Raw genomic sequence first — 22,841 nt, forward strand, 5'->3', positions numbered from 1 at the left:
GATCCATCCTTAACAACACAGTGTGGGTAAATTATCTATGTCCCTGTTGGTTCAGATGAGGACTGAGTAATCTGAATAACTCTACAAGAGGATGGGAAATAGGATTGAAAGTTGAGGAGGGCATCACAAGATATGAAGAAGTAATTATGGTGCCTCCATGGTTCACAAGGTTCCATTATAATAAAATGAGACAAAGCTAATCCTTGATTGCAAATTCATGTATGGTATCTCTATAATAAAGACAGTTATGGCACTTTCTTCTTTATTTACCCCCAAGTAACAGTGCAAAGTCAAGAACATATTAGCAGATACCCAGTGATCAAAAAATAAAACTCAAATATGTACACCACCTATTGAATTGCTATTAATGGTTTGGTGAACAGAGCCATTGTTTTCTCTCTCAGTACTGAATTTCCCTGTACTACAGTCTAGCCATTTTGTAAGAAAACATATCAAATAATTTATGGCAGAAGTCAAAAACTGAAAGGAAAGTTGCCACAGGCAAATTAAAGCCACTACGGTCAGAAAACACACACATATTGGTTTTGAAAAATATCGGTAGATGTCTTACAAGGTCCCAGGGAGCACTGTGAAATGTCCCAAAGAAACCTTGCTTATAGCAAACGGGAAGAACAGGACAAAGGGGCTCACTTTCATTCCACACAAATTTTCCAAATTAAAGTTTCCAGTACCCCTAATAATTACCATTTCCTTTTGCTTGGTGAGTTATGCTGTTCTTTTTGAGGAAAGTATTTGGACCTGGGGATCATGACACCCCTCTGGATTCTCTGGTTTGACTCCTGTAATCTGAATGATCCCAGGACAGGACCTTTGACCTACCTGATTCCTGTTTCCTAGTCGCTGCTATTGGTTGTATCTCTGTCCACCCACAATCTTATACAACAAAAGAGAAGGCAAGATATTCTGAAGGCTTGAAAGTGCGAGACAAATGGAAGTGACTTTTATTATTAAATCAAGCCTTGGAATTTACACATTCACTGCCTGCTCTCAAGGTTGGAAATAGAGCTCAAAGGTCAAGTACAATTCATTAAGAGCTAATTGGAAGACAAATTGTCTTTCATTTGAACATGTGATACAGAATAAAGCAGCTTAAGGAATGAGGGTGGTTTATTTTAAAGTCTTTGTCTTAATTCAAAGCTTCCTGGATTTGTCAAGCAGCTGTTCTGTGCAGGATGTCTGAAGATGTCATAAGGAAACAGGAGACACTGTTCCCACCTTCCCAGAGCTCACTGTCCAATGTAGATAATAAGATGAGACTGAAAATAAACAACAGAGAGAATATGCATGACAGAATATATAGAAAGAGACCTAGTGCCCTGTCCTAAATTCTCTTGGGAGCAGCACTCTTACATAATTGGAAAAAAGTCAAGATAATTCTTTATAGGACAAAAGGGAAGCACGTTGGATGGAGAATACATTCAATAGGCAGAAATCAAGAAGCAGAGGTCTGAAAATACAGGCATACTCTAGAAACCTCTGAGATCTGACTCAGTTGTGCCAGATGTCCTCAATAGATGAAATGGGGCTTGGCCCTGGAAGCTGGAGAGATTATATTAAGAATGTGTCCGTTCTCATTGAAGAGCTCTAGAGAGGGAGTAGTTTATGAGAAATGACTATACTATATACTATGATTTTCTTCTTCTCATAATCTTGCTGTTTCATTGTTCTGCCTCAATACAGAAGTATTCATACCCACTGATACAATAAAGGAGCTTTACTCACAGCCAGAATGACACCCCTTGCACCATCATTTATTGAGCATCATGATGCTTTTTGACTCAGCAGACTTGTAAGGTGCTCTGGCAGTGCCCATTTACTCAACTAAAAACTAACCTAGGTGCCCTGGTAGAAGGAATTTTTCAGGTGTAATTAAAGTCCCTAATCAGTTGACTTAAATTAACCCAGGAGACATTACCCTAGATGAGAATTACATAGTGATATGAGCCCTTTAAAATGAATTCTGGTCTTTCTCTTAGGAAAAAAGAAAAACTCAAATAGTACATACCACAGGGTTTCTTATGCTATTGATTACTTTGTTCCTTACTGCTGCCCTTGGATACCAGGTTTTAGGCAGTGTGTGCACCTCTAGACTGTTTTTTATTATAATTTCCCTTTCAGACTCTGTTCTACAGACTTTGGACACATTTAGCTAACTATGATACTTACAGAAGCCAATTTCTTGTAGACAACTGGATGTATGGACGGACCGACGGACAGACGGATAGAAAATATTTTGATAAGTTTCACTAATCCTCATACTTACGGAAGCAAATTTCATGTAGACTAATGGATAACTTCATTAATGGATAACAGATGATAGCAAGATAGATGTTAGATAGTTACATGATAAATATCACATATATATATTCTTAAAGTGCATACAATATTGCAGTTTTCAGGAGACACAAATGCTATTAGTATGTCTATATCGACATCTGTACCTGTGGATCTTGCTGTTACTACTGTTTTTTGAGTAAAATATGTCTGGTATAAGGAACCATCTTATAACAACTTTTATGCAGAACACCAAGGACATAGATACAAGCAGGGTAGAGCCGCTTTACCCATGAGATTCATCATTTATTTAAGAAAATACAGGTAAGTCAACTGATATTTCCAGACATCAGAGCAGTGTTGGGAAAATGTGGCATGAGAACACAAATGATGTTTAGCCTATAATGAGGAGGAAAGGGTTGGGATAACATGATGAAGTAGAAACGTACAAGATATGAAATTTAAAAAGTGAATAAGGAGAAGATATCTCAGTATTGACAAGATCTTACTACTATTGCTACAGAAACATCTTAATTTAATTAATCTGAGTCTGTAACCTGTAACCTAGCACAGACCGTGCTATACAATACATTACATGTTCAATGAATATTTATGGAATGAGCCCCCTAAGGGAAAAATTACATTGTCCTGGAAAGGAACAGCAGTCAGGCCCAAGCACAACTTGTTAGACTAAGGACTTAACAAGAAGCCAGGTGGTCTGCAGGAATTCTTTACTAAAGCATTCCCTAGAAGCACAGTTTGGAGATGGTCCATGGGACCTCCTCCCACATACAAAACTGTTTCTTTTGTAGTATAGTTCAAGTTGTAAGAGCTGTGTCTCATCCAGCCCTGCACAGAGATATTGAGGTAGCTATGTGATAAAAAAAAACAGTCAAATAAAGGAGGGTCAACAAATACAATTACAGGATATCCAACATGAGATATTAGAAAAATGCATGTCTGGGAAAGTTGACAGTGTCTATCAAATCAAAATTTCTTAGGTATATTTTGTAGATATAGTTATTCAAAAAGCAATTCTTATTTCTCAAAGTTTTAAAAGCATCATCTGTTATTAATTTGAGAAGTTAAGAAAGCAAATACAAGGGTGAAAGGGTATGACTGCCTTTAATTTTAAGGGGAAGAACTGTAATAATATCACACATATAGGGACATATAGACACAGACATGGATATGTATGTATAAGTGACATGAAAACATAGATGTGATAACAGTATTGGAAGCTGGGAGCTGTTTTAAAGTACCTGACACTGCTGGACACAACAAAGTGATGAGCTATTGATCTCCTGAGGAAATTACCAAGTACACCAAGCAGCAATCCCCAGGAGTTTTCTCTGAAAATAAGGGAAACCAACTAGTCTTTTTCTGGCAGGTCAATCCAGCTGATTCAAGTGACATTTAGCCGTGGACTTTTTAGAGTCTAAGACTACACTTAGCAAAAGAAAATTGCACCGACAAAAACTACTCACATAATCGTGGAAATACACCATGTGATGCCTCTTGTTTTTCTCTTAAAATCTCCAAGGCTGTACTCATCCACTTGATCAGGCCCCATGCCAGGCTACAGAGCTCTAGAGAGGAATCAAGTATGATGTCTATCCTTAACAAATATTCACATTAGACACCCCAAATGACATAAATGGAGGAAGCCTTCCTAAAGAGCTGTTTATGACAAATTATCATGAAAGGCAACATTCAGACTGTTGCAATATCTTAAGCCAGGGCTGACTCCTACTAGCTGGAATATTAGGTGAAAATAGAATACGAAGGAAAATATATCAGATCTAGAGACAGTTCTGAGATGAAGAACTTACTGTTCTTGCAGAGGACAGAGGTTCAATTCCCAGCACCCACATGTTTGTTCACATGCTTCTGCAGGCACTGCACACATATTATGTTATACACACATGCAGGCAAACACTCATACACATAAAGTAATTTTTAATTTCAATTTTATTTTAACATTTTTATTAATTTATTTTTTACATTCCAATCCCAGTTCCCCCTCCATCCTCTCCTCTCTCTCCTGTAACTTCCCTGCCCCCACCTCCCGTCTGCTCTTTGGAGAGGGTAAGGAGTAAGACTGAATTAGACCTCCTTACTATAAGTAACAATGGTGTGACTGGGACAATATATGAGGCCACTGGCAAAGGGTCCAAGATCTACCTCTAATGCACAAACTGACTTAGAAGCACCCATCCTATATGGAGAGATACCTTGCCCAGCCTAGACACAGGGATGTGGGGGTGGAAAGGTGACGTTGGTCCTGCCTGAACGAGATGATGGAACAGACAGTAGATTTCCTAGGGGAGGCCTTACCATCTCCTTTGACCAGATGAGAGGAGGGGCAAGTGGGGAGAGCAAGAGGAGAGGAAGGAGAGGGAACAGGGATTGGAATGTAAAAAATAATTTAATAAAATTAAAAAAATATTTCAGTAATTCCCAACAAATAGAACATATGCCAAAAAAAGAGAGGAGTGCCAAATGTTGAAAAAAATCATATTGATAAAGAGTGAATTGAATTGTGAGTCTGGTTGTGGGCAAATATGTTCATAGTTATCCTCTATCAGCATCAACCACATATCAGACATTACTTATGGCAGGGAAAAGCATAGAGCGCCCCCTACAAAGTGAATAGAATCATCTCTACTTTACAGAATAAAATGAAGCCCATGAGAAAGTAAATATGTATTCCAACCAATATGACAAGAGAATACACTTTATATCTAAACTTCTCTTAAAAACTAATGAAAGCTCAGCATAAGAGACAAAAGACACAAACAATTACAGCATATATATCATCTAGGTTCAATAAATACTCAAATGCCAATACAGCTGGTAATTAAAGAAATATAAAGAAAAATAGGCAGCATTATTTAGCCATCCAGTTAGCAAAAAATTAAACATTAAAATACATACAATTGACAAGGAGGTAGAAATGAATACCTATACTTTAATATTAAAGGATCAACAAGCAAATGCTTTCTAAAAGGTAACTTAACAAAATATACAATATATTTTAAAATCTGCACTCTGAGTCAATGTTAATATTTATAAAAAATTTACCTATATAATACTTAGAGAAACCTGCTTAGACTACAGTGGACTCCAGGTAAATTCTGGCTATTTAATGAGCTCATCTCTAACTAAAACCTTGAAAAGGGACTGACAATATAACTCAGTGTTATAGTACTTACTAACGTGCACAGAACCATAGGGTCAGTCTCAGTACTGAAATATATTTTAAAGAGAAAGGAAAAGGAGAAAAGAATTAGAAAAAGGAACACATAAATTTGGTTGGTGGTTTGGCTTAGTCTCAGTGGAAGTTACTGATTTCAATTCCTGAAATGGAAAGAAAGAAAAGAGAAAAGAGGGGAAAACAGAACAGGGGAAGAACATTGGTGGTTTAGCCTGTAATCCCAGTTTTAGGCAGCAGGCTCAAAATTCAAGGTCATCCTCATCTATGCAGTAAGTTTAAAGCTGACCTGGGATAAGAAAGAGTCTGTCTCAAAAAATCCATGGATGTTATTACATCATTTATCTCAACAAATGTTCCATTAGTTTCTCAGTGTTCAGAGGAACTAGAGCGTCCTCTGCTCTTTGATGCAGCATTCTGGAAGACTGTTTTCATGCCCACTCCCATCCCAGGATTCTTCAGCTATAGTCAAATATGATAGCCTCCCCTTCCCTAATACTCCCATCACACTATTCCCACACACTTATTTGCATTGTGTGCCTGCCTGGAAAGCTTTCTTGCCTTGTTCTTCCTTGTTACCCCAAGTTGACTTTCACCTTCCCTCACAGCCAAACCCACCCCATAGAGGTCCAGCTTCTATCCCTATTTAGGCAGCCAACCAAGAATATCAGGCAACATATGCCCTGTCAGTGAGGCCATAAACCCCTCAGCTTTCTCTCTTACACCTCAGCACAGATCCTGCTCAATAGATGTCTGGCAGGGAGGGCACAGATGTGGCAGTACAAGCATGGAGATCTGGGAAGGTCATTATGTAGAATATCCCAAAAGGGTATGTATTCTCCTCTGTTCCCTATTACCCTAGCTGCTTGTACCTTTCAAGTCCTTGACAATTTATGGCACAGCCAACAATTCCATTAGAATAGGGAAGACAGCATTCAAATTATGTCACTGTGCTGGAATGTGGGTGTTTTGAAGGCTTTTCCAAATGAAAGGGCCATTGGCCAGAACTGGCAGTTTCCATTAGAATGGAATTTGCTTTGTAATTTCATTAACAGAAACAAGATTTGCCCAGTCTTCTGGTTGCTTGTGGAATGAAGGGATAAATACCTAGACGAAAATTGTACCTAGAATTTGTAAAGGCTAAATATAGCTCTTGCAGTATATAATTAGGGTATGTTTTGTATAGCTGGAGGTAATTAATGAGTAGAAATTTGATGCCATAGAATCAAAGAAGCATTATCACTGTTACATGATGTAGCTTGTGATGCTAAGCAATGGATACAGATTTGTGTGTTGTATATAAACATGACGGCCTCTCTACTGTTACTCTGAGAAATCTTGGATAACTCACATGTGAAATTAAAGGTATCTTATTCATTCAGTTATTTATTATTCTCAGTAAAATGAGTTAGGAATTTGTCCCCATGAATAATGTTAGCCATAATCGTTAATTTACTCCTATTCATTGGCAGTAATAAAAATGTACAAGGGGAGGCAGAAACATTATTATTTCTTGCTTGAAGTGCAATTTCATGTGGTGAGAAAAACATGTTAATATGCTGCAAAGTGCTACAGGAATTTAGTTCTCAAAGGAATGGCGGTATTAAATGCATTCTGACAAGAAGGAGCCTCGGAAGGGAAACATTTATCTTCATAAAGTCATTCAATTTACTGAGCAGCATCATATTCTTCTTGCAATCTGCTCACTTCATTAAATGCGAAGCTATGGCACAGGCTCTTTCATAGGAGAAGTCCCTGCATTTCTGAAATGAGGAAGAATGGGGCTCATTCTCCTAATAATGCCTTTTTTCCCTCAAAACCCACAGTCTCAAACCCAACTGCACATATTCACTCCATTAACTTTTTCCAAAATAAATAAATAGGGTACTGACAACTTCCTTCCTTTCCCCACCTTAAAATACTTGTCCACATGACTATGAGAAAACAAATTTTCTTTTTTATTAAAAGGTTTTTATTATTTTTTATTTTATATATTTTTAATTTAAATTAGAAACAATATTATTTTATATATCAATCCCAGTCCCCTCTCCCTCCCATCCTCTCATACACCCCACTGACTCCCATCCCATCCCTCTTCTGCTCCATAGAAAGGTGAGGCCTTCCATGGGGGATCATCAAAGTCTGTCGCATAATTTGTGTCAGGGCCTAGGCCCTCCCCCATGTGTCTAGGCTGAGAGCATATCCCTCCATGAGGAAGGGGTCCCAATGTCCATTTGTACACTAGGGATAAATACTATTCCACTACCAGAGGCCCCATAGACTGCCCAGGTCTCCTAACTGACATCCACATTCAGGGGACCTGGTTCTGTCCTATGTTGGTTTCCAAGCTGTCAGTCTGGGGTCCATTAGCACCCCCTTGTTCAGGTCAGCTGTTTCTGTGGGTTTCTCTAGCCTGGTCTTGACCCCTTTGCTCATCACTCCTCCCTCTCTACAACTGGATTCCAGGAATTCAGCTCAGGGCTTACCTGTGGGTCTCTGCTTCTGCTTCCATCAGCTACTAAATGAAGGCTCTGAGAAAACAAATTTTCAAGTCTTTCCATTTCATTGTTTCAGGATCTGAGGGCAGTTGTCTGAGATGGAGTCCAGGCAGGTCACAGAGCTCAGGGGCATCACAATCGCATCAATTGATCTGCATAGCACCTTAAGTTTATGTGCATTTCTTAATCAAAGTATTCATATGTGCAACACCATACAATGATTCATTCTTGGAAACTACAGAGAAGGGGTTCTAGTTCTAAGAAGTTATATGTTTGTCTTGTGTTTTTCAATAGGTAGGTGTTGTAAATGAGCTAAAATCATGCAAAAATGCAAACAGATTTTTCCAGTACCAAAGCTTTGATTTTATGTGCGTTGTAGTGAATAAACACAAATCAAATCATTTTTAATAACATGATAACATTCCCCACTTACCTAATTGCTTTCTTTTCAATGCTTTGTAAATAACTACTGCTCTGGGCATAAGGACAAATATCCTACCTACATTCATGTTATGAGAAAGAATGTGACTTCAAGTACATTGCAAGAGAAAATAGGGTTTGGAACACAAAATAAATACTAAATTTAAAATGGGTATTGTTGGTAGTGATTTAAAATTCACAGTGCAAACTTGTCTAGAAAAGAAGTATCTTTAACTGAACAAATAAAGCTCAGACTTCTTCTACAGACACTGAAAGCCACAGCAGGTGCTGTCCAAAAATAGGCACAGAATAAGATATCTGTTTGATAACCTGAAAACTAGATTATTGAAGGAAGCTGACTATAAGTTTCAAGGGAACAGAAACAAAGCCTCCATTGGTCACTACTATAATATTTGCACCCAACCCATAGCAGGGGCTCAGAGTTTGCAGGCCCGTTGATGCCATTCTAATCTTGTCTGTCAAGTTATATTGGCTTGCCAAAAGTAGACTGCATTCTATTAGAAGGATTTATTTTGAAACATTTGACCTGGTAGAAAAAGAGTCTTCAGAGATTAGCTCCAAGAATTCTGATTCTCTGCTCTGAATGATTAATATGTGCTTACAGTCCTTTATGTGCTAATCTTTTGGGCCATGTTTTTATTGAATCCTTAGAATGGTCTACTATATTAATGAGGATTATCAGAATGGTAAATGGTAGAATAATACCTATACCTCATTCATTCATACCAGGCTTTGTTCTCAGCTGGGTTCATTGCAGTGAACATGACAGAAGATCTTGTCTTTGTAGATTCAATGGTCAGAATTTAGGAGTACCCTTAAACATTTATCCAATGAAACACATGGCTACACTGATGATGAGCACTCCAAAGAAGCACACAGTGGTGTGAGAATACAATATTTGAGAAGCACCTATAAGGATCAATAAAATCAACTAGATAAAAAAGCAAAACTGGGAGGAGTGAAAGAACTGGAGATATCAGTATGGGTGTATTTTATGAGCAAACAATAAATGAAAAAATAAAGAAGTGATTACAAAATAAGCAGAAAGGAAATATATTCCACACAAAAGGGTAATGTTCAAAGAATGGTCCAGAAGCACAAAGGAACATATGTCTTCTAAGAAACTGAAAAGTAGCCTGAGTACATGAAGAACAGACAGAAAAGGAATGAGTAGCCTAAGATGCACCTGAGCTAAGCCAAAAGGACATGTAGATACCACTAAGAATTTGGTCTAAGAACAGTAGAATGCCAAAAAGATCTAAAAGAAAAGAATGGGAAGATTATAAAATCTGGTTGTTAAGAAGTTTCTTTTGACAATATAATGGATACAGAGGTGATGGTAGCAAATCTAACAGAATAGTCATCTAGATAAGAAATGATGGTAGTATGATTAGCATGAAGGGTAAGACAAAGATGCAATAGAGGTGGAATCTACAAGGCTTGGGGTAGAATGGCTGTAGGCAACAAGAGTGGAGGAGGTGACAAGAATGACTCTCACATCCTGGAATAAGCAATGGAAAGCACAAGAGTCATCTTCATTGATATAGAGCTGAGGAGATCATTTTGCCAATTCACTTTTTTCTTCTATTCAAATTGACTTTCTACAGTATCCCTTTCCCTACCAATAAATAGCAAAACTCTGTTCAGCCTTTCCATAGTTTCACCACCAGATTTCAAAACTTTGCTACTAATATTTAATTTACAGAGTATTCAAAGGGTACCAATAAAGGTGCCAAATGATTGACTAAGACCCATATAATCTGCTCAGTGATGTACTGTAAAGAGCTTTGAAACATCCAGATGAATAGGGAGATGTTTTATTATGTATTCCTCATAGCACATTTGGCAAATTGCCAGCCTAGCTGGAGGTCAACACAGGAAGAGACAAGTTTCAAGAATGGACTATTAAGAACCCAGTGTTTTGAGTCAAACTCCTATAATCCAGTTGTAGAGAGGGAGGAATCATTAGGAAAGGGGTCAAGACCATGCTGGAGAAACACACAGAAACAGCTGACCTGAACAAGTGAGAACACACAAACTTCAGTCATAAAGCTGGGGAACCAGCATAGGACTGAACCAAGCCCTCTGAACATGGGTGACAGGAGACCTGAGTTGTCTATGGACCTTCTGGCAGTGGAACCAGAATTTATCCCTAGTGCATGAACAGGCTTTTGGAGCCCATTCCCTATAGAAGGATACTCTCTCAGCCTAGATATAGGGGGAGGGCGGGCCCTGGTCCTGCCCCAAATGATGTGACAGACTTTGATGGTACCCCATAGGAGGCCTCACCCTCTCTGAGAAGTGAATAGGGGTGGAATGGGGAGATGGTAGAGGGAATGGGAGAACAGGAGGTAGAGAGGACTGTGATTAGTATGTAAAATAAGATTATTTTAAATTTAAATAAAATTAATTTAAAAAAGAACTCAGTGTTTATCAGTCCAATGATTCTGAAATAATCTATGAAGATAATAAATTAAGCAATCATTGCCTGAATTAAGAACAGAATTCCCCTTTAAAGAGGCATTTGTTCCCTAAAAGTAAGATCATTTGCTTTTAGTCCTATTTTATTCAGCATTTATTAATGAGTCAAGACAAAATTTGACCTGACCCCAAGCACAGATTTTACAACACATCAAATACATTTATAGACTGCATATGTAAAAATTAATACACATTAATTCATTAAAATAGTTTATATTAAGCTGTGCATGGTAGTGTATCCAGTACTCAGGAGACAGAAGCAAACAGATCTCTATAAGTTTGAGGCTAGCCTGGTCTATTCAGTAAGTTTCAGGACACCCAAGGCTACATTGTGTGTGTGTGTGTGTGTGTGTGTGTGTGTGTGTGTGTGTGTGTATGTGTGTTGAATTTAAAATTTCAAGAGTGACTCAGTGTGGTAGTTTGAAAGATAACAGTCCCCATGGGGAGTGGAAATATTAAAAGGTGTGGTTTTGTTGGAGTGGTTATGGCCATGTTGGAGGAAGTGTGTCACTGTGGTAGTGGGCTTTGAGATCTCCTATGCTCAAGCTATGCACACTGACACAGTACACTTCCTATTGTCTATAGACCAAAATGTAGAATTCTCATCTCCTACTCTAGTATCAATCACGTCTGTCTGCATGATGCCATGTCCTGCCATGATGATAATGAACTAAACCTCTGAAACTCTAAGCCACCCAACTTAAATGTTTTTCTTTATAAGAATTATCATGACCATGGTGTCTGTCTCTTCACAGCAACAGAAACCCTAACCAAGACAGAAGTTGGTACCAGGGACTGAGACATTTTTGTGAAAGGCCTGACAATGCTTTGGTTTGTAGGAATTTGTACTTCGGTACTCTGGATTAGGAAAGCAGTAGATTGCTTTAAGTGCTCTTTAATGGGCCACACTAATAGGACCATGGAAGACAGGGGTGTTATTTGAACTGTGGGAGCCTGGTTCAAGAGGTTACAAAGGAGAAGAATTTTAATATGTTGCCTAGTGATCCTTCTTGTGACACTTTGGTGAAGAATGTGGTCTCTCTTTGCCCTTGTCCAAAAAGTCTGCCTTGAAGCTAAAGTAAAGAGTTTTGAACTAATTGCCTTCACTAAGGAAATCTCAAAACAGCTAGCAGACTCTCTTGTGTGGTTGTAAGTGTTAAATCTAATGAAGATATATAATGAAGAGAAGCAAGCTGAACAGGAAAAAAGTACAAAATGTAAAATTTGAAGAGAAAAGGGACATGAGGAAGTCAAATGGCGGTAAGTCCTGTGTTCAAGGAGATAAATTAAGAAATGAAATAAAGAGAGGGGTGACCTCAGGACAAGATCCAACCAACCTAAGTTTCCAATTTATGGAAAGGAATTAAAGAAAATCTTAGAGCTGGGTGTGGTAGTACACACCTTTAATTCCAGTACTCTGGAGACAGAGGCAAGCAAATCTCTAAGTTTAAGGCCAGGCTGGTCTATAGATCAAATTTCAGGACAGCCAAACTTAAGTAGTGAAGGAAACTTTGGAAAACAGAAATTTGGTTAAGATGTAATTAAACAATGGGGCATGTTCCAGTGCCAGAATGCAGCAGAACTTGGCAGCTTTAGCCATGTGGTTCTGGCGTTAGAGTCAAGGATAGAAGAAAGGGGTTATGGAATCTTCTTCCATGAATAAGGAAAGCCACATAGACTGGGAGAGTGTCAGGGGTGCCACTGCTTGTAAGCTCAGAGTGGTGATTTCATGAAGCTGTGAGGTGAAGCCTGGAATTCCTTGGAGACTCCAAGATGTTGGATATGCCAGAGCCATGAAATACCTTCCAAGGAAAGCTTCTGACAGGGTATGGAACCAGTCCAAGACAAAGAACTGCATTACAGTTAACAAAGCTAAAAGGAATTAGATATATGAAGAGCTCTTTGATATCAGACATGGAGATGAAGAGCTTGGAGTTTGCCCAGATTGTTTTTTATATTGCTTTGGTCTGGTATTTCCTCACTATGCTCTCTTCCTAATGTTTTGTAGCAGTAACATGTATCCAATGCCATTATATTGTGATCTGCTTTTGGATTTTGATTTTATAGGGGACAGTTAAGAGACTGAATTAATGTCAGAAAAGACTTTAAACTTTAGACTTTTAAATAATATGAGACTGCTATAAACTATGGGGATTTTTTTATGTTGAGCAGAATGTATTTTTGCATTGTGATATTGCTACAAGCCTATGGGGCCAAGGAGTGGAATGTAGTGGTTTGAAAGAAAATGGCCTCCATAGGGAGTAGCACTATTAGGATGTATGGCATTGTTAGAGTAGTTATGACCTTGCTGGAAGAAGTATGTCATTGTGGAGGTGGGCTTTGAGGTCTTCCATGCTCATGATATTGCCCATTACCTCAGAACACTTCCTGTTGCCTGTAGATCGAGATATAGAACTCTCAGCTTCTTCTCCAATACCATGTCTGCCTACATGCTCTCATGTCCTGCCATAATGATAAAGGAGTAAACCTCTCAAACTGTAATCTAGCCCCATTAAATATATCCCTTTATAAGAATTGCTATGATCATTGTCTCTTCACAAAAATAAAAACACTAACTATGACACTCAGTCTGAACAACATGGCCATCACTGTCCTACCTGCTCAACATTATTCTATACTAAGCTCAGCTACTCTCTGACACTGGAGTTATGAACTCCCCTCTTATGGTACTGCAACTATAAGCCCAAATAAAATATTTCTTCTCTAAGTTCCTTATGGTCATGATATTTTATCAGAACAAAAATAAATGAACTAATATACCTCTCCATTTTCCTGGATTTGGTTTCTCAACTACTAGTGCATTTAAAAACTTCAAGTTTATTTACAAACTCAGAATTCCTTCATAATTTTCAAAAGAATGACTTTAGCTATGAGCCTCAGACGTTCAATAACTCCTTGAGTACTGGTGGTACCTGTGAATTACATCTCTTAAGAGAATATTGGAAGAAGTTGACAAGAAATTACACACATCTTATCATATGAAATTCCATTTTAGCTGACTGAAAGGAGATGTTTTCCACTTAATGGTTTAAGTAAGTAGCCGTGTTGAGCAAAATTGTGTGACAAGGAATAACATATGACATCTGGCCTAAATCCAGTAAAAAAAAATCTACCATACAACATTAGAAATTATATCTGCCAACAACCTAAATGGACTTTTAACACGAATCCTTCCTCATTGTTTTAATTTGTATTTTCCTAATTGCTAGGGATGATGAGCACATTTTGATCAATTTCTTAGGTATTTTATTTCTTCTATTGTGAACTCTTTGTTTAGATCCCTAGCTCATTTTTTAAACTGGATCACAGAAGAGAAGGAAGAATGAGAGAAAAATAATAAGGTTGTTATTTTTTTAATGAACTGGATTATTTTATAGCTACCTAAAAGTATACATGATACATCTAAGTGTGTGCACAAACACATACACACACACACACACACACATACACACACACATGCATGCATACCTACACATATCTTAAAGGAGGTTCTATCACTTGTATTGACAACACTCAACAAAAACCATATAAAAAACACAGTACCGGGCATGCCCCCCCTTTAGTGTTTTAATGGTTAGTCGTGGTAATCTGAATGAATCGCACAATATAGTTTGTTGAAGAAGCACTTGATTGCCTCTCAGGGGTTAAGAAGGGTGGGCCTTTATTGCTGAAGACACTTCATGGTTAGGACACAGGACTCAGATGATTTGAGCTAAATCTGGCATGAAAGCTTCTTTTCTGTGGCCTAGTGTCCATGGTTCCAGAAAATACTATGCAAGTCGCCAAGGGAGGGAAGCAATTAAATAGCCCTACCCCCCAAAAATCTATGAACCATGATAATTATCAGTCTGGAAAGATATACATAAGGGTACAGTAAGTAGCATTCACACGTCAGTGGCAACTAACACTGATCTAATTGTACTTACGGTCCACTCAACAGAAGGGAAATCATGCCTAATGCTGGAAACCTACCTTCCCATGGGTAGTGAGGTTATGGAATGTCAAAAATAATCTATCACCTCTTTGCTAGACCAGCATAATTTCTAACTACATTCTAAATCTTATTTCTACACCCACAGATAAGTACATCTACTACCCTTCATCAAAGAAGCTACTCTTTATAGCAAATGGCAAACATCACAGACAACCATAACTGTAAACAATGGAAAGACAAACAGACTGTGGGATTCTATGTCTGATGCATACATCTACATCACTGCCTCTGCACCTACAGCTCAGTGAAGACAGGGCTCAAAGAGTGTAAGAGTCAAAATACCAGGAAGTCTGCTGTGAAACAGTCTCTTGTAAAGATAACTGCATAAACAAGACCAGAACAATAGCAATATAAATGGACATGTTGATGAGAAAGAGGAAAAACTTTGTGGTGTACTATGAATACACAAAAAACTATATGACTTCCAGAAAAAGAAAAATTAGCCAACACTAACAATCAAAGAAAAATAGGATATCAAGTTAGCATGGGGGCCATAGGAAGGATTCAAAGAGAATATAGCTGGGAAGGGCTAGGAAGAGGAACGAGAGAAAGGAAAGTGATACAATTCTATTTCAATTAAAATATCTTCAAAAATAAATTAAATAAAATGCAATATTCTGGGTTATGTAGACACATTTTTAACAAGTATATTTTGAGCAGAAACAGGGTAAACAAATGCCTTAAGTGATTTTTAGGCAAGTCCTCCAAGGACCACACTTTAGACATTGGCCTACAGGATCACTTCTAGACTTTTCCCACACGAGTAATGAAATATAATTTATATTTTAACAGGCTTACACAGAAAGGTCTTATGGGGGAACAGTAGAAGCAGGGGACCATCAAGAACTACAGCTATGATAGGAAAGATGGTGGGGTTTTGACTGGAAAGAAATAACAGATAAAATAGAAAGAAAAGTGATAACTATCTTACGGAGAGGAAACCAAGAGAGCTTGCTATTGATTTTAATGTGAGTAACAGCAGTATATTGATGATGCTATAAGTCATTATGATTATGATTATAAAATCACATGTCCATTACAACTGTAAAAAAGTCACAGCATGATAATCATTAAAGGGAAAGAACAGGTATATCTAAATCAATTTTCCCATAAAAATAAATTAAGTTGACAATTTTAACTCATTGATTTGTTTAAATCAATAAGTGCCCATTATCTTTATGAATAGATTGTTTAAATAACATTATTCAGATAAAAATATGAAAGTGGCTGCTTGTTTATGAGATGTATAATTTCTCCCAGTTACATCTACTTTATTCAAATTGTTTCAAAATGGTTATAAAACATTGCAGAGAAGAATCATAAAGTTTGAAAGTCTAAAAATCTGGATAAGAATTTCTCTACTGTATGGAAATTGGAAAAATCCTGAAGAGCGAAGTGTATAACTAATTGTCAGAGAATGAGGCAGGCAGGTTTTGAAAAACAAAACTTCTGTTGAATATTTAGTTTCTCTCTCTCTCTCTCTCTGCATTTAAATTTTTAAACTGACTTAATCTTCCTTATCTTTACAATGCTGTGGTACACTCAACTTTTATCCTCACTCTAAACTCAGTGAGTTTTGTTTTTTATATTTGAATATATTTTGTTCCAGAGCTTTTTGTTAATTCTCTAGTGTGGCAGTTCTCCAGTTTCTTCATGTAGGCACTTAGTGCTATGAATTTTCCTCTTAGAACTGCTTTCAAAGTATCCCAAAGGTTTGGGTATGTTGTGTCTTCATTTTCATTGAATTCTAAAAAGTCTTTGATTTCTATCATTATTTCTTCTTTTATCCAAGGGGGATGAAATTGAGCATTGTTCAATTTCCATGAGTTTGTGAGGTTTCTGCAATTTGTGTTGACCTTGAATTCTAATTTTAAGCCATGGTGGTCCAACAAGATACAGAGGGCTGTTGCAAATTTTTGTATCTGTTGAGGTTTGCTTTATTGTCAAGTAGGTTCCATGTGGTGTTGGGAACCTTATATGCCATGCTAGAACCCTCATCCAATGGCTGATAGAAGCAGAGCAGACACACACAGTTAAAAACAGAACTGAACTCCTGGAAGCCAGTTGCAAAGAGGAGTGGTGAGCAAAGGAATCAAGACCAAGATGGCGAAATCCACACAGGCAGCTGATCTAAACAATGGGGAATGGATGGACCCCAGACTGATGCCTGAGAGGCCAGCATGGGACTGACCCAGACAACTCAACCCCTGAACCTGGGTGTCAGATAAGAGGTCTCGGCAATCTATGGGACCTTGGAGAGAGTAGATCAGTATTTATTCCTGGCATACAAGGAGGGATGCTCTCTCAGCCTGGGCACATTGGGGAGGATCTAGATCCTTCCCAGAATGATATGACAGACTCTGAAAATCCCTCATGAAAACCCTTATCCTCCCTGGGGAGCTGAGTTGGGATGGAGTGGCATGGGGGTTGGGAGGACTGGGGAGCTAGGGGAGGAGGGAAAGGAGAGGAAACTGAGTAACGTGTAAAAAGTGAAATAAAAAAGAAACATGGCAATCCCAGTTCCCTCTCCCTGCCCTCCTTCCCTGGCCCCAACCAACCCCGTATCCCATCCTTTTCTGCTCCCTACAGAGTGTGAGGCCTTCTATAGGGGATCTTCAAAGTCTGTCATATCATTTAGAGCAGGGCTTAGAACCTCCCCAGTGTGTCTAGGCTGACAGAGTATCCCTCTATGTGCAGTGGGCTCCCAAAGTCCATTCGTGTACTAGGAATAAATAATGATCTTCTAATAGAGGTTGCATAGATTGTCAAGAACTCCAAGCTGACATCCAGGTTCAGGGGGTCTGGAACAGTCCTATGCTGGTTTGCCAGCCATCAGTCCGGGATCCATGAGCTACCCCTTGTTCAAGTCAGCTGTTTCTGTGGGTCTCTCCAATCTGGTCTTGACCCATTTGCTCATCACTCATCCCTCTCTGCAGCTGGATTTCAGGAGTTCAGTTCAGTGTTTAGTTGTGGGTGTCTGCCTCTGCTTCCATCAGCCACTGGATGAAGGCTCTAGGATGGCATATAAGGTAATCATCAATCTTATTATCAGCAAAGGACATTTAAGGTAGGCTCTCCACTATTGCTTAGATTGTTATTTGGGGTCATCTTTGTCTATCTCTGGACATTTCCTTAGTGCCAGATTTCTCTTTAAACCTATAATGAGTCTCTCTATTATGGTATCTCTTTTCTTGCTCTCCTCTATTCTTCCCTGACTCAATCTTCCTGTTCCCTCATGTCCTACTTTCCCCTCACATTCTCTCCTTCTCTTTCCCCTAATGCCCTCTCCCCACCGATGTTACAAATTAGTTCAGGAGATCTTGTCCCTATCCCCTTTTCTGGGGGACCATGTATGTCTGTCTCTCCTAGGGTCCTCCTAGTTTCTTTACTTCTCTGGCGGTGTGGATTGGAGACTGGTAATCCTTTGCTCTATGTATAAAATCCATATATGAGTGAGTACATACCATGTTTGTTTTTTTGTGACTGGGTTACCTCACTCAGGATGGTTTCCTCTAGTTCCATCCATTTGCCTATGAAATTCAAGATTACATTGTGTTTTTCTTCCCTGAGTAGTACTACATTGTATAAATGTACCACATTTTCTCTATCCATTCTTCATTTGTTGGGCATCTAGATTGGTTCCCGGTTCTGGCCATTACAAATAACACAGCTATGAACATAGTTGAGCAGATGTCCTTGTATGAATGTGTATCCTTTGAGTATATGCCTAAGAGTGGAATTGCTGGATCTTGTGGTAGACTGATTCTCATTTCCCGGAGGAACTGCCATAATGATTTCGAAAGTGTCTGTACAAGTTTGCACTCCCACCAGCAGCATAGGAGTGTTCTCCTTTCTCCACATCCTCTCCAGCATAAACTGTCATTGATGTTTTTTATTTTAGCCATTCTGATAGGAGCAAGATGGTATCTGAAAGTTTTGATTTGCATTGCCTTCATGGCTAAGGATGTCGAGCACATTCTTCTGTGTATTTCAGACATTTTAGATTCCTCTATTGAGAACTCTCTATTTAGCTATGTACCTCCCCTTTTTAATCGGATTATTTGGTGTTATGGTGACTAGCTTCTAGAACTCTTTGTATATTTTGAAAATCAGCCCTCTGTCAGATGTGGGGTGGGTGAATATATTTTCTTTATGGAACAAGGTTGTTTTGGCTATCCTGGGTCTTTTGTTTTTCAATACAAAGTTGAGTATTGCTCTTTCAAGGTCTGTGAATAACTGTGCTAGGATTTTCATGGGGATTGCATTGAATCTAAATATTGTTCTTGGCAAGATAGTCATCTTTACTATGTTGGACATACATATCAAAGACCATGGAAAATCTTCCCACTTTTTGGTATCTTCTTTAATTCTTTTCTTTAAAGACTCCGAATTCTTGTTACACAGGTCTTTCACTTGTTTGGTTAGTATTACCCCAAGGTATTTTATGCTGTTTGTGGCAATTGTAAAACATGATGTTTCACTGATTTATTTCTCAGCCAATTTATTTTCTACTTATAGTAGGTCTACTGATGTTTTTGATTTAATCTTGTATCCTTCCAATTTGCTGAAGGTGTTTGTCAACTGTAAGAAGTCCCTTGTAGAATTCTTTGGGTCACTTTTGTAAACTATCATATCATCTTCAAATAGTGAAAGTTTGACTTCTTCTTTTCCAATTTGTATTCCCTTGATCTCCTTTTGTTGTCTTAATTGCTCTAGCTAAAACTTAGAAGTACAATATTGAAGATATATGGAAAGAGTGGACAGCCATGTCTTGTTCCTGATTTTAGAGGAATCACATTTAGTTTCTTTCCATTTAGTTTGATTTTGCCTGTTGGTTTGCTGTATATAGCTTTTATTATGTTTGTGTATGTTCCTATTATCCATGATGTCTCCGAGACCTTTATCATAAAAGGGTGTTAGATTTTGTCAAAGGCTTTTTTAGCGTCTAGTGAGATGATCATGTGATTTTACTGTTTTCCAGTTTGTTTATATGGCGGATTACATTAATGGATTTTGTATGTTGAACCATCCCTACATCCCTGAGATGAAGCCTACATGATCTGGTGGATGATTTCTCTGATGTGTTCTTGGATTCTATTTTACAGTATTTTATTGAGTATTTTTCCATCAATGTTCATGAGGGATATTAGTCTGTAGTTCTCTTTTTTAGATTTGTTTTTGTGTGGTGTGGATACCATTTTACAATGGCCCTTCTGTTTCTATTGTGTAGAACAACTAGAGTAGAATTGGTCTTAGCTGTTGATTGAATTTCTGGTAAAATTCTGCACTGAAACCATCTAGCCCTGGCCTTTTTTATTTTTTGGTTGGGAGACTATTTATGACTGTTTCTATTTCGTTAGGAGGTATAGGTCAATTTAAATTGCTTATCTTTTCTTAATTTAATTTTGGTGAGTGATATCTATCCAGAAAGCTGTCCATTTCCTTTAAATTTTCCAATGTTGTGGAGTACAGGTTTTCAAAGCATGACCTTATGATTCCTTGGATTTCCCCAGTGTGTGTTATTAGGTACACCTTTTTATTTCTGATTTTGATAATTTTCATGTTTTCTCTCTGCCTTTTGGTTAGGCTGAATAAAGGTTTGTCTATCTGGTTGATTTATTCAAATAACCAACTCTTTGCTTCATTGATTCTTTGTATTGTTTTCTTTGTTTCTACTTTATTGATTTCAGCTCTCAATTTGATTATTTCCTGGCATCTACTCCTCTGGGTAAAGTTTGCTTCATTTTGTTCTAGAGCTTTCAGTTGTGCTGTTAATTCTCTAGTGTGGCTACTCTCCAATTTCTTCATGTGGGCATTTAGGGCTACAAAGTTTCCTCTTAGCACTGCTTTCAGAGTGCCCCATTGTTTGGGTATGCTGTGTCTTCATTTTCATTGAGTACTAGGAAGTCTTGATTGCTTTCTTTATTTTTTTCTTTACCCAGGAATGATGCAGTTGAGCATTGTTCACTTTCCATGAGTTTGTAGGGTGTCTGCAATTTGTGTTGGTGCAGAATTCTAATTGTAAGCTGTGGTGGTTCAATATGATACAGGGGGTTATTCCAATTTTTTGTATCTGTTGAGGTTTGCTTTATTGCCAAGTATGTGGTCAATTTTAGAGAAGGTTCCAGGTGGTGCTGAGAAGAAAGTATATTATTTTGTGTTTAGATGGAATGTTCTACAGATGTCTTTTAAACCCAATTGGGGCATAACTTCTGTTACTTCCTTTGTTTCTTTGTTAAGTTTTTGTCTGGTAGTCCTGTCCAGTGGTGAGAATGGGGTGTTCAAGTCTCCCACTATAAGTGTGTGTGGTTTAATATGTGATTTGAGTTTTAGTAATGTTTCTTTAAGGAATGTGGGTGCCTTTGCATTTGGTGCATAGCTGTTGAGCACTAAGATTTCACCTTAATGGATTTTTCCTATGATGACTATGAAATGACCTTCATCTCTTCTGATTAATTTTATTTTGAAGTCTAATTTGTTAGATATTAGGATAGCTACTCCATCTTGCTTCTTAGGGACATTTTTTTGGAAAATCTTTTCCCAAACCTTAACTCTGAGGTACAGTCTGACTTTGAAGGTGGGGTATGTTTCTTGTATACAGCAGAATGATGGAATCCGTCTTTGTATCCGTTCTGTTAGCCTGTGTCTTTTTATAGGTGGGTTAAGGCCATTGATATTGAAGGATATTAATGACCATTGATTGTTTATTCTTGTTTGTTTTGGATTTGTTTTGGTGGTGGAATTGTATGTGAGTTTTTCCCCTATTTCTGTCCTTTGGTAAAGCGTGATTATACATTGTCTATGTTCTTGTGAGCGTAGTTAACTTCCTTGGATTGGAGTTTTCCTTTCAGAATTTTATGTAGGGCTGGGTATGTGGATATGTATTGTTTAAAACTGGTTTTGTCATGGAATATCTGGTTTTCTCTATCTATAGTGATTGAGAGTTTTGCTGTGTATAGTAGTCTGGGATGGCATCCATGGTCTCTTAGTGTTTGTAGAACATCTATCAAGGACCTTCTGGCTTTCAGAGTTTCCATGTATAAGTCAGGTGTAATTTTGATGGGCCTGCATTTATATGTTACTTGGCCTTTTTCCTTCACTACTTTTAATATTCTTTCTTTACTCTGTATGTTTGGGGTTTTGATTACTATGTGGTGAGGAGACTTTTTTTTTAGTCCAGTCTATTTGGTGTTCAGTAAGCTTCTTGTACTTTCATAGGCATGTCCTTCTTTGGGTTGGTAATGTTGTCTTCTATGATATTGTTGAATGTATTTTCTGTGCCTTTGAGCTGGGTTTCTTCACATTCTTCTATACCTATTATTATTAGATTTTGTCTTTTCACAGTGTCCCATGTTTCCTGGATATTTTGTGTTAAGGATTTGTCGGACTTAAACTTTTCTTTGGTTGATGAATCTGTTTCCTCTAGTTTATCTTCAGTGCCTGAGATTCTCTTTACCGTCTCTTACATTCTGATAGCTATGCTTGCATCTATAGTTCTTGATCATTTACCCAGCTTTTCTATTTCCAGCAATCCTTCAGTTTGTGTTTTCTTTAGTGTCTATTTCAGTTTTCAGGTCTTGAACTGTTTGAATTGTGTCCTTCATCTGTTTCATTGTTTTATCTTGGCTTTTCTTGCTTTCCTTAAGAGATTTGTTGATTTCTTTCATTTTTTCCTTTTTTAAATTTCTTTAAGGTATTTTCTCAATCCTCTTTGAGCATCTCTATAATCTTTATGAAGCTGTTTTTAAGGTTATTCTCTTCTTCTTCTTCTTCTTCTTCTTCTTCTTCTTCTTCTTCTTCTTCTGCATTTGGGATGTTCAGGTCTTGCTGGTGTAGAATCTACAGATTCTTGTGGTGTCATAAAGTCTTTCTGCTGTTGGATGTGTTCTTATATTGT

The 22,841-nt window shown here is 37.9% G+C and overlaps 1 long non-coding RNA gene across 1 annotated transcript in view; it reads right to left on the reverse strand.

Annotated features, from left to right (window-relative positions):
• Positions 1-8,001: 8,001 nt before the first annotated feature.
• Positions 8,002-22,841, reverse strand: part of LOC121140038 — a 58,637-nt gene continuing 43,797 nt past the window's right edge. Inside the window, exon 4 of the long non-coding RNA XR_005876875.1 lies at positions 8,002-8,170. This is a non-coding gene — a long non-coding RNA (uncharacterized LOC121140038). The remainder of the gene's footprint in view (positions 8,171-22,841) is intronic.

The sequence above is a fragment of the Mesocricetus auratus genome, unplaced genomic scaffold (genome assembly GCF_017639785.1).
Source record: "Mesocricetus auratus isolate SY011 unplaced genomic scaffold, BCM_Maur_2.0 Super-Scaffold_100003, whole genome shotgun sequence".
Lineage (NCBI taxonomy): Eukaryota > Metazoa > Chordata > Mammalia > Rodentia > Cricetidae > Mesocricetus > Mesocricetus auratus.